This window comes from Chlorocebus sabaeus, chromosome 21 (assembly GCF_047675955.1).
Source record: "Chlorocebus sabaeus isolate Y175 chromosome 21, mChlSab1.0.hap1, whole genome shotgun sequence".
Taxonomy (NCBI): Eukaryota; Metazoa; Chordata; class Mammalia; order Primates; family Cercopithecidae; genus Chlorocebus; species Chlorocebus sabaeus.
Genome location: NC_132924.1, coordinates 128459339 through 128476965, shown reverse-complemented (window position 1 = coordinate 128476965; position 17627 = coordinate 128459339).

The following is a 17627-nucleotide window of genomic DNA, read 5'->3' as shown; positions in this document are numbered from 1 at the left end:
GTGAACAGTTTGTATGTTTGCAGAAGGCCTGATGTAATTTTCCCACCAGAATGTTACGGATTTTACCCGCTGATTCCAGCCTCCATGGGAGGACAGTCCACGTAGAACCAGCGCTGAAAAGGCCGGCTCGCCGCTTTGGAACAATCTGCCCTGGTGTCCTGATCTACTTGTCTCTGTGTGTCACCGGCCAGGGGCTTGAAGAGCTGCCCTGATTTTACATTAGGAAAAACTGAGGCCCCAAGAGGCAAAGAGGCCCCCAGGGACACTCTGGGAAGCAGAGCACCCTGACCCTGCGTTCCTCCCACTGGACTCTCTGTCTCTCTCTCCTTGATGAGCACAGGCCTCCTCCATAGCACCCGAGCTGCGCAGGATCTGAAGGAAGGAGACGCGCACTTGGTCAGCCCACCTTCTTCCTTGAGCGTCTCTGCCAGGCTCCAGGCTGAGGAGTGGGGACCACCATCTGATCGCTCCATGGCTCAAGGGTTTCAGGCTGGTGACCACACTGGTATCTATGGCCACAGCCCCACCACGTTCGCATCCCAGAATCGGACCTGCTGGCCCAGGCCGAGGTCTCCTGACCTGAGCGGAGGACTTAGCCAGAAGATGCAGAAGACATGTTTGCTGGGAAACCCGCTGGTCTCTACCCAGCTCCACAGGCTTCTGCCCGGCTCCACCAGCTTCCCTCTCCCTCCCTGAGGCTCAGTGTCCTGCTCTATAAAATGGGAACAACCCTGGCTACCCAACCTCCCTCACTAAATTGCTAGGACGAAGGAGGTGCTTTGAGAAGTGACAGGCACTGTGCAAACCTCAGGGACCTCTCCCCTCTCGCTCACAGGGCACCCAGTCCACAGAGCCTCACCTCCTCGGGTGCATCCGGGGATGCTGTTCGCGCAATGGCTCAGCCAAACCAGCAGCCAAAGCGGCTGAAGGCAGAGTCACTGGCCCCCCTGACAGCCCGGCCAGAACTCACTCTCCCTTGGTGCCCAGAACCCAGAGGCGCTTCGGAAACAAGATTTCTAATCTGGGTCATTTCGGGATGGCTCCTTGGCCTCAGAATCTGGCTTCACTGCCAGGGTCGGCCTCTTACCCCATCCCTGTCTGCCCCCTGCACGCTCAGCCCATTCCTCCTTCCCAGATGTCCCCAGCTCTCTCAGGTTCTCCACCTTGACTCAGAATTCCAGATTTACAGCCTGGGCAACATGGCAAAACCTCATCTCTACAAAAAACACAAAAATTAGCCTGCCACTTAATTAACCAGGCATGTGCCTATAGTCCCAGCTACCTGGGAGGCTGAGGTGGGAAGATGACTGGAGCCCAGGAGGTCAGGGTTGCAGTGAACCAAGATCATACCCTGTCCTCCAGCCTGGATGACAGACTAAAATTTTATCTTAAAAAAAATAAAAAAGAAAGAAAGAAAGAAAAGACAGAGAGAGAGGAGAGAGAAGAGAGAGAGAGAGAGAATTCCAGATTTTGGTCCCACTCATGTAATTCCCAATTTCACTTGGCAAACATGGCCTCTCCCTGACTATCCTCCAACTTAGCATCAGTGAGGTCCAGACATGGCAGCACAGGGCAGCCAGCAGGGCCTGGTCATGGAGCTGTTGCTGTAGGGCACGTTGATACGTTGATGCCAGAGGTCACATCCCCCTCAGCACCCCTCCCAAGGAGGACGTGAGGGGCTGGACTGGGTGAGAGCCTCACTGATCCAGGGCCTTGGACTCCTCCCCTGACACACACGGTGGATGGCGTTTTACCCATCCTCCTACAAGTCGCTCCTTTCCAAGTGCCATATCCCCAGAGGACATGCCAGGTGCGGCTGCTGACTACGCTGGAGCCCCATTAAGGCATCTGTCTGCCTGACTGCACAACTTAGGTAATCATCGGACAGCGTAGGGCCCCATGAACCCGGCTTCCCTTGCATCTCTCAGCTCTTCTGGGAAAGAGGCCACCTCCAGTACTAGCCCAGGAGACGAGTCAGTTAGTGGCGTCAGAAGGGGAGGCCCACCGGAGAGAGAGAGCGGGCCCCTTCTCACCAGAAGGAGGGGACAGCCATTGGGCAGCACTGGGGTGTGCACCTGCTGGCACCTGGCCTGGCATGTGCTCCAGGTGCAGGAGTGACTTGGGGTGCAAGGCAAGGCTCTATGCTGAAGGCTTCAGGTGGGCACTCTGTGTTCCAGCTTTATGAAGGAAAGACAAATATAAAAATGGTAGATATTTAGTGTGTGCAACATGGTCTTTTGTATATGTACACACTATGAAATGGCTGTGACAATCAAGCTCACTAGCACATCCAATACCTCACATGCTTTCCATTTTCTTGTCTTAAGAACACTTGAGATCTACTGTCTTTGCAAATTTCAGATACACATTATTACTGACTATAGTCACCCTGCTGTCCGTTGACCCTCCAATGATAACTGAAGCTTTGTACCTTCTGAACAGCAGTGCCCCATTTCCCCCAGCTCCCCGCATCCAGTCTCTAGTAACCACCATTCTACAGCTTCCAGCCCCTAGTAACCACCATTCTACAGCCGCCAGCCCCCAGTAACCACCATTCTACTCTCTGATACTGTGAGTTCCATGTTTTCTTAGATTCCACACAGAGGTGAAATCATGTATATTTGACTTTCTGTGCCTGACTTATTTATTTCACTTAGTATAATGTTCACCAGTTCCATCCACGTTGCTGCAAATGAGAGAATTTCACTGACTTTTATGACTGAATAGTACTCCATTGTGTACATACACTGCATTTTCTTTTTCCATTCATCCGCCAATGGACACTTAGGGTGATTCCAAACCTTGGCTATTGTGGACAGTGCTGCAGTGGACATGGGTGTGGACAGCTCTTGAGGGCACTGATGGCATTTCCTTTGGGTACATGCCCAGGAGTGGAATGACTGGCGATATGATTTCAATTTGTGTACCTGCCCCAATCTCATGTCTACTTGCAATTCCTAATGTTGGAAGAGGGGCCTGGTGGGAGCTGATTGGATCATGGGGGTGGAGCTCCCCCTTGCTGTTCTCGTGATAGTGGGTGAGTGCTCACAAGATCTGGTTGTTTAAACATGCATAGCACCTCCCTCTTTGCTCTCTTGCTCTTTCTCCAGCCATGGAAGACGTGCCTCCTTCCCTTTGCCTTCTGATTGTGTTTCCTGAGGCCTCCCCAGCTAGGTTTCCTGTACAGATTGTGGAACCATGAGCCAAATAAACCTCTTTTCTGTATAAATTCCCCAGTCTCAGGTAGTTTTTTTTGTTTGTTTTGTTTTTGTATTTTTGAAACAGAGTCTCACTCTGTCACAAAAATGGAGTGCAGTAGTGCAATCTTGGCTCACCACAACCTTCCGACTCCCTGGTTCAAGCGATTCTCTTGCCTCAGCCTCCCGAGTAGCTGGGATTCGTGGCACACACCACCACGCCCAGCTAATTTTTGTAATTTTTTTAGTAGAGACGGGGTTTCACCATGTTGACCAGGATGGTCTCGATCTCCTGACCTTGTGATCCACCCACCTCACTCTCCCAAAGTGCTGGGATTACAGGTGTGAGTGGCCGTGCCTGGCTCAGGTAGTTCTTTATAGCAATGTTAGAACAGATTAGTACCACTGGATCATATGGTAGATCTATTTTTGGATTTTCAAGAAACCCTATGCTGTTCTCCACAGTGGTTATACAGTCTTGGTAAGTCACAATAACCACAATGTTGAATAAATGAAACAAAGCGTGGCAGCCTGTCCACATTGTCACCTTCATCTTCTGGTTACAAAGTCTCTCTTTGGACTTTGCGCCCACCTGGCAGGGCTTTCCACGGAAGTCTCCTCCTGGAGAAGCACTCTGCCCCAGCTGGAAGAGTGAGAACCCCACACCGTGCACACACACAGTAACCTGCCCAGAGGAAGCACGTGAACCAAGAAGGCCAAATCCAAACTTTTAGGGGAATTACTAGGGATGCTAAGGAGCCCCTGAGCCAGGCGCTGCCAAGAGCCATCTCTGCCACTAAATGGAGAGCTGCCTGAACGTGAAATCAACAAAGACCCAGGTGCAACAATCTGGCAGACTGAGCTAAGCCAGGACCACACCCCTCCTGCACAAACAAGAGATAATGGGTAACATGTCATTTTCCGAAGGGTCTAATATGTACCTGGAAAGGAAATAAAGAGATATCCTCTGGTGACTATAAATTAAAAAAAAAAAAAAATTAAAGCCAGATCCTTGATTGTGAACTGACATTGCAACAACCCAAGGAGTCATCAGACCAGCCATGGTTTCCTGGGAGCTGGGATTTTATGACAGCAGCAGTGGTGGACTTGGCCTTTGCTCATCTGAGGTGGGACCTCACTCTGACCCTGAACGTGAAAGGGCTTCTATCACAGGGACAGGACTGACGAGGGAATGGGAAAATGCCAATCTTTCACTCACAAAAGCAGAAAAGAAACATGGCTTTGCCCAGGACTCTGCGTCAGAAACAAACAGAAGCCAAAACAGAAAGTCCTCTGCCAGGAGGAACTGGAGATCCCGGTGGTGCCACAGGTAGACGTGGTCTCTAGGTTTGTGCCCACTACACAGTGCGTGGCACCCCAGCCAAGAAACGCACACAAGCCCTGAGGCACAGAAGCAAGCATGAAAACTCCATGCTTTCCTCTCCAGGGACTCAGAGCCCCTTTGGTTTGGTTCATTACAGGACTCGCTGCCTTGAGTTACTTCAACCACAGGACTGGGTCCTACATTTGGACCAAAAGACAGTCTTGGCACGGTCTTAGCACAACAGGAGCTGACTAAATGCTTGTGAGGTAAACGGAAGTAGGAATAAATGATGGTACATGAACCAAAGAACACCCTTCTTCCAGATGTCTCCGGCCTCTCGAAAATACCGGGCTGCATGGTCCCTTGAACTTTAGGGCTGGTTCACGGGCGGGACTTTGAACCCACCAGAGAAGCCCAAGTGGACTGAGACTTCATGCTGTGATCTGAGGGTCGGGGTCAGTTTTCTAGTTCTGCCCACACAACCCCCTCAACCCTGGACATGAGCAAGGCACCTGCATTAGACAAGCTTTGGTTTCCTTCTCTAGAACATTAGAGGGTTGGATCTGATTCCTTGTTTGCGTTTTACTTCTCAATTTCTATGACGGCCTCCAGAGATGATACCATACATGCTTTTCCTTTTCCTTTTCTGGTTGTTTTTGGGGGTGGTTTTTGTTTGGTTGGTTTCTTTTTTGATGAGTCAGAAACTCAAAGGTTTCCTGGGATGTCTGTAAACTGTGCCCTGCTCAGAGACAAGGAGTATTTTCTAGACCACATTCTGTTCCCTGTTTCATGGTCGGCTTCTGAGCACTTCGTATTTGTTTTGATTTTCATCTTTGCTCTCTGAATGATGATTTATCTGGCTTTCAGAATAGAAGGCTGAAAGGCCTAATTGTGTGTGTGGCTTCTGGGGTTGTTTCAATTTATAAATATTTTAATAGGACTTTTATTCCTTCATAACAAATATCTTAAAAACCTTTGTACTCAGAGCAAATGCCTTGGTTTTTCCTATTAAAAAAAAGGAAATTTTTTTCTTTCCCTACCTTAAAAGAGAGAAAAAAGGAAAAAGAGTCAGGAAAACTGTCACAATGCGAGGCGTCCCTAAGGAACCTGTGGTAGTCATACCTGATTTAAAGCAGCTCTCCAAAGCCCTGATGGCATTAATTTTCCATTATTCCTTATAGAGGTCCCAAACCTAAGACAGCAGTCAAGAACAGATATCCCTCATTTTAATTAAACTTCTTAAGGACTGTATTATTGAGTAAATAAGACATACAAGATATTTTGACCTCCAATTTGAGAAGTCATAAAAACCAAATGAGACCACAGAAATCTCTGTAGTTCGGGAATGCAGCAGCCCAGACCTATCCGGATAACACACACTGAGATGAGAGAAGGACAGAGCAGCCCAGTTCTCTCTCTCTTTTTTTTTTTTTTTTTTTTTTTTTTGTGACTAAGTCTTGCTCTGTGGCCAGACTGGAGTGCAGTGTCACGATCTCAGCTCGCACAACCTCTGCCTCCCAGGTTCAAGCCATTCTCCTGCCTCAGCCTCCCAAGTAGCTGGGACTACAGGCGCCCACCACCACGCCCAGCTAAGTTTTGTATTTTTAGTAGAGACGGGGTTTCACCATGTTGGCCAGGCTGGTCTTGATCTCTTGCCCTTGTGATCCACCCGCCTCGACCTCCTGAAGTGCTGGGATTACAGGTATGAGCCAGCGCGACCGGCCCCAGAGCAGCTCAGTTCTAAGAGAGGGCAGAAGCCAAGTGAAGGCAGGGAAGGAAAAGGAGGGACCACATCCTTGCAAAGATTGTCCCTCGCATCCACGCCGATTTGTGCTGGCTTTTTTCCCTTCCGGGGTGCTGCTTAGCCATGTAGATACATGTTTAGGTTTGAAAACTCTGCGTAGGATTCTTGGTTCATCTCTGACCTAATCCCTTTTTTTCTCAGTCAATCCTTCCTCTTGTGCTGAATGCAAGACCCTATGAAATATTCTCCCAAAAATCACTTCAATAATCCCAGGTTGTGTCTACCTGCCACCAAACGTGTCTCCGAAAACTCAGAAAGAAGACTCATTTCAGGGACTCAAATGTCTGACATTCTGAAGACACAGACTCCCACGCGCATTTCCTTCCTATACCGGGGGATTGAGAATAAAGTGTGGAAACTGTGTATTAACCTAATGGTTAAGCCCAGGAATAGATACTGTCTGGGCTTGGATATCGTCACAGTAGAATGTATTATTGCCCTTAGAGCTACTCAGATGATGTGATGATGCTGGAAGCCAAAAGATGACAGCAGGATTGAACTCTTGCCCAAAAGCAATTACTGATTAGAATTGATTATTTCTACAAAGAAAGGTGACCGATGGATTAGTTGTCACGTCACAGCAGGTTTGGGAAAACCTGCCATAACTGAAAGGGACTAAGCCACGAAGAGACCAGAACGCTTCAAGGATTCCTCTGGACGCAGCTCTATAAACCTGGAGTTAAGAGAACGTTGATGGCAACCCCTGGGTTTTCCAGGGCTGTCCTTGAAATATCCCATCCTTGTTCTTCCCCTTTCACCAGATGAAATGATCCCATCACTGTCATAACACCTTGAGGCGTGAGGAAGTCGTGTTTAAAAGCACACCATGCTTCTGCCATGGCTCTGATTTTTACAGAGGATTATAAAAATGCAGACCTCGTTTAAGCCCACAGTAAATTAATGGGAAATGATATGTGACTAAATATTTGAAAGCTGTTGCCGTGCCTTATTTGATTTGCCTAATTACATGTTTTACTGCCTCCTTTATGGAACTGTTGCCTAAGGTATCTGAAGTCTTTATACTTACTTCTTCCTTAATAGCTGAATCAAAATGCCATGTGATCACGTTGGCATGCAGCTTTGAAATTGCGTCCAAGCCCATTGACGTGTGTGTCCTGGAGGGAGATGGCTCTTGGTGGTAGAATGTTAGGAACCACAGATCGGCCTTCTTAACCAATCTGATACAAAGGCTCTCCCAGCCACTCCATCACCTCCTAACCCCATGGCTCCTCCACTGAGCAAAACAAAACAAAACAAAACAAAACTAGGGTATAAATATGTCAGGATAAGAAAGAAAACATGTACACGACATTCAAACACCGTCTGCCACTGGCAGAGAATCCAGGACAATCGTGCACATACTTGGCCTGCTACCATGGCCCGGCGAATTCAGTGGTTACCATGGCGGGGTGGAGCCTGGAGGAGGACTCCAGAGGGCAGGCTTTGTGTGGGCACTGCTCAAACAGAGAGCTGGGATTCAGTCTGTTGGTTTGTGTACTTTGGTGTGAGCCATCCTCACACTGAAAAGGCCAAGAGGAGAAGTGTTGAGTTTGACTTGATCTCATGCCTTTAGGTTTCTCTTGACATCCCGCCCTCCCCCCACCCCGACCTCCTTCAGGCCCCTCTGATTCCCCATCTGGGGAGACAAATGACATTGAGCACTGTCCAGGGAAGATGACACTTAGGGGTCTCCCCTGTCTGTGGACAAACTGCTCTAAAAGCAGCCCAGACCCCACCAACAACGAGTCCATGCGGAAACCACAGGAACCGTCTTCACTAGGACAAAGAAACGTGTTGAGAGCGCACTTTGATGCCCGGGCCCTGAGACACCACTGGCAGCTCGAGCATTAGGGTTAGGAGAGTTGAGTTCAAGGTAACCCCACAGCAGCACACTCAGCTCCTGAGTTGAAAGACAGAGAACCGGAAAGAACCGTGGAGCACGGGCGAGAGACATTGCACAGTGACTGTAAGCAGTCATTGAGTCTCTCTTCAGACCTAAATTTCCTCCTCTGTCAAATGCAGTTAATAATACGTGGTCTGTCTCTCCCCCACAGCATCATGGCGAGGACTAGGCGTCCCCTGAAAACACATCATTATTAGTGGTACCTCACCCTCAGGCCACCTTGCACCGCCGCAGGGAATCCTTACGTGTAAAGAGCCAGAAAGCCGTGGAGAGTTTCCACCCTAAATAAAAGAATTCACGAGGTTATTTTTAAGAGTGTAGACGCTCTGTGTGTGACATGCACACACTAATGGGACAGGTCCCATCAGGATTCCACGTGACGCCTTCCCGGTGGCTCATCCCATTTGCTGCTCGGGAGAGGCAGGGGGAACACAGCCCCGGCAGAAAGAAACATTATTTAAGTTAACTCAGTCCTATTGAATGTCCTCTTTTGTCAGATGAAAGAAGTGATCCCTGTTATTCGGCCTGCTCTGTTTGAAAACAGTTGAATATTTTACGTTGAATTGCCTTTGGCCTTAAGTGTATTTGTGCCAACTTAAGTGGCAAGTCGCAGAAAGAGAATTTGCAAGCAATGTCAGTTTGTCTAGGTGTGAAGCCACTTGCAGAGCACACCCCGGGCTCCAGGCTCTAGCTGTGCACCACACACTCACTGCCACACCTCAGTGGATCCTACGACACCCACGAAGGAAACATTTGTCCCCATTTTGCTGACAGGGAACTGTGTTCAGAGATGTGAAGAGATTGTCCAAAGTCATGCAGATAGTGGACTTCAACGAGGGTTCAGAGACAGTTCAGACGCCCTAGCTCCAGAGAAATGACCCTGATTCCAGCCCCAGCACATGGTCATGTCCTGAAGCCCTGTGGTTCCTCCGAGCAATGCTGTGGGCCTGTTGGCCAAAGGTTCAACACATTGAAATAGGAGGAGAACAACCACCTTCCCTCCAGACCCTCTCTGATCGGCGTTATCCTCAGAACAACTGAAAACCAACTTTGCAGCTTCTGGTTGGGAAGAAAAGAAGCTATGTGGATTCTGAATTTGATATTTCAGTTGCCATAGTTTGTTGTTGTTATTTTTTATTGTTGTTTGCTTGTTTTGGTGTGTTGGTTTACTTTTTAAATAGCAACCACTGAAACGCATTTCACAACATGCCACTAGTTTAACTGGCTAATTAGTAAGAAACTTCTGGTAACTGACAAATATTTGTTGAGCATCTTCTGAGCTGGGAGCTGTGTGACCTGCAGAGGTGAGTAAGACGGACATTCTGAAGGCTTTTTTCTAGAAATTAGCAAATATGTTGAGGATACTAATAACTACCCCTAAGTCAAAAGTCAAACAAGAACCCCCAAAGTAAAATAAGAATATAAGCAATGATCCAGAGGTCACATCAGCCAAACACCTACGACATGATAAGCTAGAAGTCCCCGGGCCACAGGTCGAGAAGGTGGGAGAGGCACAGAGGACGGGGAGAGGCTGCCACTGGACCAGGGTGCAGAAGCGAGATGAAGTCACAAGGCATGGTCTAGACTGAGTCTTCGGTTCAGAGACACGGGGATCTGCAGGCTTGAAATGGGAAATCTGAGTTCAACGGACAGAAATGCAGGGAGAGGAATGCATCTGAGCTCTCCCCTCTCTGGGTTTATGAAGAGTTTATGAATGAAGATCCCGGCACCGTGGCTGCAGTTACACCTCTGCTCCCTGCTCTCCCCAACAAGGCGTCCCATGGGAGACCACTTAACCCTCCGAGCCTCCATCTTCCAGTCTGTGAATACAGAGGCGCCCCCACCACCTCACTGACTGCACAGGGATGCTGGGGGTCCCGTGAGATCATGGGTGGAAATGAGCTTTACCAACTTTCAAATCCTGCCCAATTATAAAATGTTCCTCCTACACCTCAGACTCAGAGTTGAGCACCCTCTCAGCCACCCTGGAAGACACAAAAGAAATCAGGCACACGGCCTTCACCCTTCAAACAAACAACAACAATAACAAAAGATGGACTTCTAAGCTCCTGAAATGGTGAGAGAGGAACGTTCTGCTGTTTTCAGCCCCCGCCTGTGGCAGGTTGTCACAGCAGACCTAGAGAACACACACACTCTGAGCAGTGAAGGCAGGAGGGACCTGGGCACCAACCTCCCCACACTCGAGGCTAAAGGCTGCAAGACAGTCAGCCAGACTTCATGGTGGTCCCTCCCATCTGAAATGATGAAGAGGGGGCTTCCTGATGGCCAGGCATTGCGGCTCACGCCTATAATCCCGGCACTTTGGGAGGCCAAGGCGGGTGGATCACCTGAAGTCAGGAGTTCAAGACCACCCTGGCTAACACGGTGAAACCCCATCTCTACTATAAACACAATAATTAGCCAGGCACAGTGCTGGGCACCTATAGCCCCAAGTACCCAAGTACTCAGGAGGCTGAGGCAGGAGAATCGTTTGAACCTGGGAGGCAGAGGCTGCAGTAAGCTGAGATCATGCCACTGCACTCCAGCCTGGATAACAGAGTGAGACTCTGTCTCAATTAAAAAAAGAAAAAGAAAAATGAAGAAAGAAAGGAAGGAAGAGAGAGAGAGAGAGAGAAAGAAAGAAAGAAAGAAAGAAAGAAAGAAAGAAAGAAAGAAAGAAAGAAAGAAAGAAAGAAAGAAAGAAAGAAAGGAAGGAAGGAAGGAAGGAAGGAAGGAAGGAAGGAAGGAAGGAAGGAAGGAGAAAGAGAGAGAGAGAAAGAAAGGAAGGAAGGAAGGAGGGAGGGAGGGAGGTAGGTAAGGAAGGAAGAAAGAAAGAAAGGGAAAGGAAAGGAAAAGAAAAGAAAAGAAAAGAGAAAAGCAAAGAGAAAAGGAAAAAGAAAGAAAAAGGGCCCTCGGGGAGGTAGAGGCAAATGGAAGACCCAAGGCTGGAGTGCGCCCTGGGAATCATGTTGTCTGCTTAGATTCCTGTATCACAGCCACTGCTTGCAGGAAAACCAGCAAAAGCAGCTCTGCCCAGAGGAGAGACCAGGCATCTCAGCCTCTGTGAGTGGCAGGTAGTGTGCCCACCACCTCTGTTCTCCCATGAGAACACGTGTTCTTCACGTGACACGTGAAGGCTTGAGATGCGCTAATCACGGGCATGGTGCTGTGCACAGAGATTGCTGAGTGACGGCAGCAGAGGACCTGAGGGGGAGGCGGCTATGTCACACAATCTCCATCCTTTCTGAAGCTGCAGTGCCCCATGTAGGCCTCCACTGTGGGTGCGTCCCAAGCTGCAAAGTAGGGCCTCTTGCTGAGGACGGCCGGGAAAAGGTTGCTCTGCATAGAAGGTCCTTGCCCACTGGGCCTTGTTCCTTCCCACGGTGATGTGAGGAACCCAAATGGCTAGAAGCCCATGACCTTGACCATGACTAGCACTGAGGCCTGCGTTTGTGTCCGCTGCCTGGTGACACCACAGCTTGCCTGGAAACGTGGCCCTGCTGGGCTGGAGTGTGGTGCTTGCAGCTTGGAGCCTGCGGTCAGCCCTGGCCCCACGCCACCGGCACCTTCTCTGACACGCTCCCTGGCACTGCACACTCTTCCACGGCCAGCGCCTCCCTGACACGCTCCTGGGACGTCTTCCGCAGGTACCCAGTGGAGTCGTGGATCACAGAGGAGCATTTGTGGAATGGATGGCTCCTCACACGTGTGCTGTGCTTCTCCTGACCTGGCATTTCTGGGCCTGTTCCCTCCCAGTGGCCCTGTGAGTGGACAGCAAGGTCTCGGCGGAAGCCTCAGCCTCCTCCTCCGGAAAGTGGGGAAAGGGTGGACGTCGGCTGCTCTGCAACAAGCAGAGCATGGGCACCAAAGCCCTGCACAAACTCAGCCCCTTTTGGCAGTGCAGGGTGCTGCTGTCCAGGGGATGGGGCCTCTAAACTGTGCAAGGAGTCATGGGGCAAGGCAGGGCAGGGCAGGAACACCACTCTCAGGCACTCCTGATTCTCCCTCTTCCCAGAACCTCGGGACTACTTCCTGCCTGGTCCAAAATGCATGGTCCTGGATACTGCAGTGTCTCTATTCCAGGTCATCCCCTATTTCCATATGTCCAGGTGGGGCTCCCTCCTACTCTGTATTTCTGGTGGAGGGGGCCCACTTTCTACCTTCCTCCCTCCCCTTACCCATGACAAACCCAAACAGAAAAGTGCTGAGCACACATGGAAGCTTCCAGAAGCATCACTGCCTACGGAGAGAGTCAGAGGGCAAGCTGTCAGCCAGACCATCTGGATTTGATTTAAGGCCCTGACACAAATCAGATGTGTGATCCCAGAGGAGATACTTAACCTCCCTGTGCCTCAGTTTTCCCATCTGTGCAATGGTCCTTCCTTTATAGGGTTGCTTGTATTAACAGATTAAAATTTAATACAAGAACAATTCCAAGACATGACCAACACTGAATAAGTATTACTATTACCCGGAGTTACGAGTCCGACTTCCCTTCTCACTAAGTGCAGCTGCCTGGTGAGATGGTCGATGCGTAAAGCCTGCCTGTCCGCCTGCCAGAGAAAGCTGGGATCTTTTTGCTGTGTTCCTTGACTGCAAGTCAGTGGTGTGACTGGGAGAGGAGCCCTGGAGCCGCCCCAATAGAACCATCACCCCTTTGTCTGAGTGCACATCTCACAGTGCTGTGCTGCTGCCAGGCCAGGCCCCTGGAACACAGAACCCCGCATGGTCTGTGGACTCCGCTCCCACTGGGGTTCTGTGTGCGATCCCAGAAGTGCCCTGCACAGCCTCCCTCTAGAATGCTGCTTCTATCCTTGTATCTGGAATTCCTCCTCAGGAAACACAGGTCCTTCTCTGTGTACCCCACAGCCCCAGAGAAAGAAACAAGCCACCAGCAACATAGTCAGGTGTGCCTGTCAAAAAGTCCCTAAACATGAGAATAATGTCAAAATTGCAAGCACAAAGCCTGCCGAATTATTCTGGTTCTAGCAGCTTTTCTCAAAGCCCAAATGTGTGTTCAACCCTCGGTTTCCCTTTCTGTGCCCTTCTCCCACCTCTTGATGGTGGGAGACCCAGCCCCTGCCCCACACATTTTCCCTGAACCTGCAGTGCCCAGGCTTCAACCCCTAAATCTGTCTTTGTGCATCTGCTACTAAAACAGCCTTGGCCGCTGATGCCCCTGGCTCTTAATTTTGCACATGAAGAGGGAAGTGGGCTGGATCCCCTCTCAAGAAAGCAGAGAAGGGAAATACTCCTTGGAGAGATGAGGTTGGGGCTTCCATGCCCCTTAAGCCCCAGGGGCAGCATCGCCCTGTCCCCAATCCCCCATCCGCCCGGGAGGCCGACAGAACAGGTCCCTGTGGTGATACCTGGTTCCTCCCAGGGAGCACACCGGCTGGCACTCACTCAAGCAAAGGACAGAGCCAAGGCCCCAGGACAGGAACGGCTGCTGGAACCAGGCTGATTCCCAGTGTGGGTGGGGCCACAACCCAATGGACGCCACAGGAAGAGGCAAGGAGGTGATCACTCTCGGGTCCTGTCTTGTATACACAGCAAGAACCCGGGTGGGATGGGGGTTGATTCTTAGTTTTCTTCACTCTGAAGAGGAACTGTTGCATGAGTTCTCCTGAGGCTAAGACCAGGACTCATAGAACCCAGGGCTGGAAGGGCTACTGGCGTTGACACTGTTGATTCTGGCACCACTGACTTCAGACTTCCACATTGCAGATAAAGAAACAGAAGTCTCCAGGGGCTGCGTGGCTTGCCCGGGAGCTTGGGGTGAAGCCCTGAGGATCTCCTTAGTCCACACAGACCGCAACCCTCCTTCACCACAGCCCAGTGCATGGGGACGTCTCCAGATAATCTCTGACCCTACTGGAATGTTCAAGTCTCTAGAAAATATGACTCTGAAGGGCCCTGGGGGCCAGTGCTCTGACTGGAGATCCCACGCGACATGGGAGCCCACTGCTCTCAGGCGGAGACAGTTCCGTGGCCCAAGGGAGCATGGAAGTGGACAGAGCAGAAGCAGGGAGGGGTTCGGGGCACAGAGCACAGGAGTGGCCTCGGTGACACTGGTTCTCTCAGTGGAACTTGTGGCATCAGCTGCCGAATCTGCCTGGTGGATCTAGGCTTAATTCTGCTCCTGTAAGGAAACAACCTTCGTGCAGGAAGTGGGTAAGAACAGGCTCCACGGCTTCACTCATCGAAGAAGAGCAGTTATGGAGCCAGCCAGGGAGCCCTCCTCCAGTGGGAGTGGGCTGGGCCCAGCTTCAGGCGGTTCTGGGAAAAAGCTGCTCGCGGCAGTACCACCCCAGCACCCCCCAACACACAGCGTTGTCCTCACTCCTCCGAGGCGCCCCAGCCTCCAGGCACTGCATGTGTCCCAGTCACACTGACCCCTCACCATACCACCTCCACGCGCTCTCCAGAAAGAATCTAAAGCTCACCCCACAGGCCTCTGACCACTGCTGTCTGAAGCTCTGTGTGCAGCTCCATGCCAGGCCCAGTCCGGCGGACAGGGCCCAAGGCACACAGGCATCAAGCAGGACTGGGGAGCGTCCAGGGGCTGGGGGAGCAGCAGATGCAGCATCCAGAGGCTGGGGAGTGTCCGGGGGCTGGGGGAGCAGCAGGGGCTTGGAGCTGGCAGTTGCACCCACTTCTTGCCTCCCACACTTGCTCCTGGGTTTTGGGGATTCCCATCAGGGAAGTCAGCAAAGCAGAAATTCTGACTTGAGTGCTCAGGAGTGAGGCCCCAGCACTGCCTGTTGGCTTTTTTTCAGTCCCCAGGTGTTTCTCCTGTGCACAAGGGTTTAACACATTAACTGTCTACAGCATCTGTGTCTTAACTAGGCTCCAAGATGGAAGGAATGATGGTCTCGTGGAAGGATCTCTAGGTAGCTGGGGTGCAAGGAGCAGCATGCAGACTCAGCAGGGTCCCTTCCTCCCTGGGCACAAGGCCACCTGCCCACACGGTGCCTCCTTTCCAGTTCCCAAATGTAGCTTCAGGCTCCCCAGACAACGGTGCTAGACCACTTTGAAACTGTACAGAGGCACACACCTGAGGCATTATTTAGACCTAAGAAGAAAGGCCCATTACTTAAAATGAAGACGAAGTGACTCAACAAAGGCAGGCAAAGATCTAAAGAGAGAAAATCAACTCAAAGTCACACAGCAACATAGTTCAGGCTGCACGTTCACATCTGAGCTGATAGCCTGCCCTAGGATGTCTACTTTGACAGAGCTGGCTGTGTGATCTTTCCAGCATCCCCAGAAACTGCAGGGTCCTCATCTCTCAGAGCCTGCAGCCCTCATGCATGTGAGCTGGGTCTCCACGGGGCTCCACCGGGCTCCACGGGGCTCCACCGGGCTCCACGGGGCTTCACCGGGCTCCACGGGGCTTGTTGTGCAGGCAAGCAGGCATGAGGGTGGGAATCCCAGTCACCAAAGGGTTTCCTACACCCTGCTTCACAGAGTAGCCCAGGCCGGGAAGAAACGGGGCTGCAGCCACAGTCATGGGGCCTGTGGGCGGCTTGGGGGTGGCCCGGTGTCCACTGCACGGCACTGCTGAGAAACGCTTCACAGTGGGCACCCATTAGAGCTGGCTCCACATGCCGGCACGGTCCCCTGAGGCCTTGTGTGTCTTGGCAGCTGCCTCCCAGCTGGGCTGCCCTCAGCGCTGGTGCCATGAGGATGTGGCTGCAGGAGTCCAGAGAGCCCTGCGGCCACCCCAGAGCTCCTGGGCTTTGGCACGGAGAGGAGAGTGTTGCCTCCATCCGCCTGCAGCCGGGCCACTGTCAGGGTGCTGTGCAGAGTGTGGCTGGGTTTCCTGGGCTGTCCAGAGCCTGAGCCCTCCAGGAAGCTGGAGACTCACATCCCCAGGGCCCAGGGATGGGGAGGACCCTGGAGTTAGGGAAAGGGGGCTAAGGTGCAGCATCCCTCCCAAATCCAAAGAGCACTGGATGCAGTCACAAGAGAACCCGAGTGCAGAAGTACCACTGGCCAAAACCAGGAAAATCCAGAACGAAGTGGAGACTGGATAGCTGGATGGAAAGAGATTGCGTGGAATTACTATAAGGAAGAAAAATCAAAGGGGAGAAGGACATGAAAGATTAGAGGCCAACCCCAGAGACTAGAAATAGAGGCAGCACCTGGAGACGCTAGGCAGGCGGGCTCCATAACTGCAGGGCCCAGCGGGTACAAATCTGGGGTAGAGAAGGGGAGATGAGGGGGATGCAGAAACTGTTGATGGGACCAGGGGAGGATGAACCAGGAGGCTGCCTGGCTTCCAGGCCTCCCAACCTGGGACTGCGGGGATTTCCCAAACCGGCCAAGCCTGAGCCGAAGGCAGAGTGAGGAGGCCATCTAGCGGCAGGGGCCGGAAGGAGGGGCAGGGGCAGTGCCCAGGAGGGAGCCTGGGGGCTGGGGCAGAAGAGGAGGCAGCTTCTGTCCTCAGCAGGGATGCTGGTCATGGGGGGGAGGTGGGGGAGGTGGGGGAGGTGGGGGGAGGTGGGGGAGGTGGGGGAGGTGGGGGAGGTGGGGCAGGTGGGGGAGGTGGGGCAGGTGGGGGAGGTGGGGGAGGTGGGGGAGGTGGGGGGGAGGTGGGGGAGGTGGGGGAGGTGGGGGAGGTGGGGCAGGTGGGGCAGGTGGGGCAGGTGGGGGAGGTGGGGCAGGTGGGGGAGGTGGGGGAGGTGGGGAGGTGGGGAGGTGGGGGAGGTGGGGGGGAGGTGGGGGAGGTGGGGGAGGTGGGGGAGGTGGGGGAGGTGGGGCAGGTGGGGCAGGTGGGGGAGGTGGGGGAGGGAAAGCTGGAGGAAGGAGCCAGGGAGGGATGCTCATGACCCCAGGGAAGAAAGGCAGAGCCCAGGTAGATGAATAATGGAGCCCCAGCATGTCTGGATGTCTGGCCTTGTCAGGGAGGCTGGGGTTTGGAGCCTCTGCTGGTGCAGGGAGGGGGCCAAATGGACCTGCCGGGGGAAAGGCAAAGAGATAGAACTGCCTGGCGTCTGCCTGGGAAGGCAGTGCTGGGCTGTGGGGAGCTGGTGGGATGGAAGAACGGGCAGTGAGGGGCAGGAGGACAGAGCAGCAGCTTCTCTGGGGGGCTCAGTCAGCAGCCTGGTTCTAAGACAATACACATAATTGGGATTGCTTTCTGTGCCGAGTTCCCCCGACCCACGCGGAGGCGCAGGCCCTCTGAACTCAGGCGTGGGGGCAGGCTTTCTGGCCTATCATGATTTCATTCTGGAGGACTGGTCAGTCCACAAGGGGGGCGGCCCCTGATGTGCTCTTCAGGGTGTCCAGGGCTGTCTGGAAATGGAGGGGAGGGAGGGGGTCCCACGCCATCCCTTGGGGCAGGGAAGTTTCAGGAAATGCCCTGAGTCACCCAAGCTCAATGCCAAGCCACAT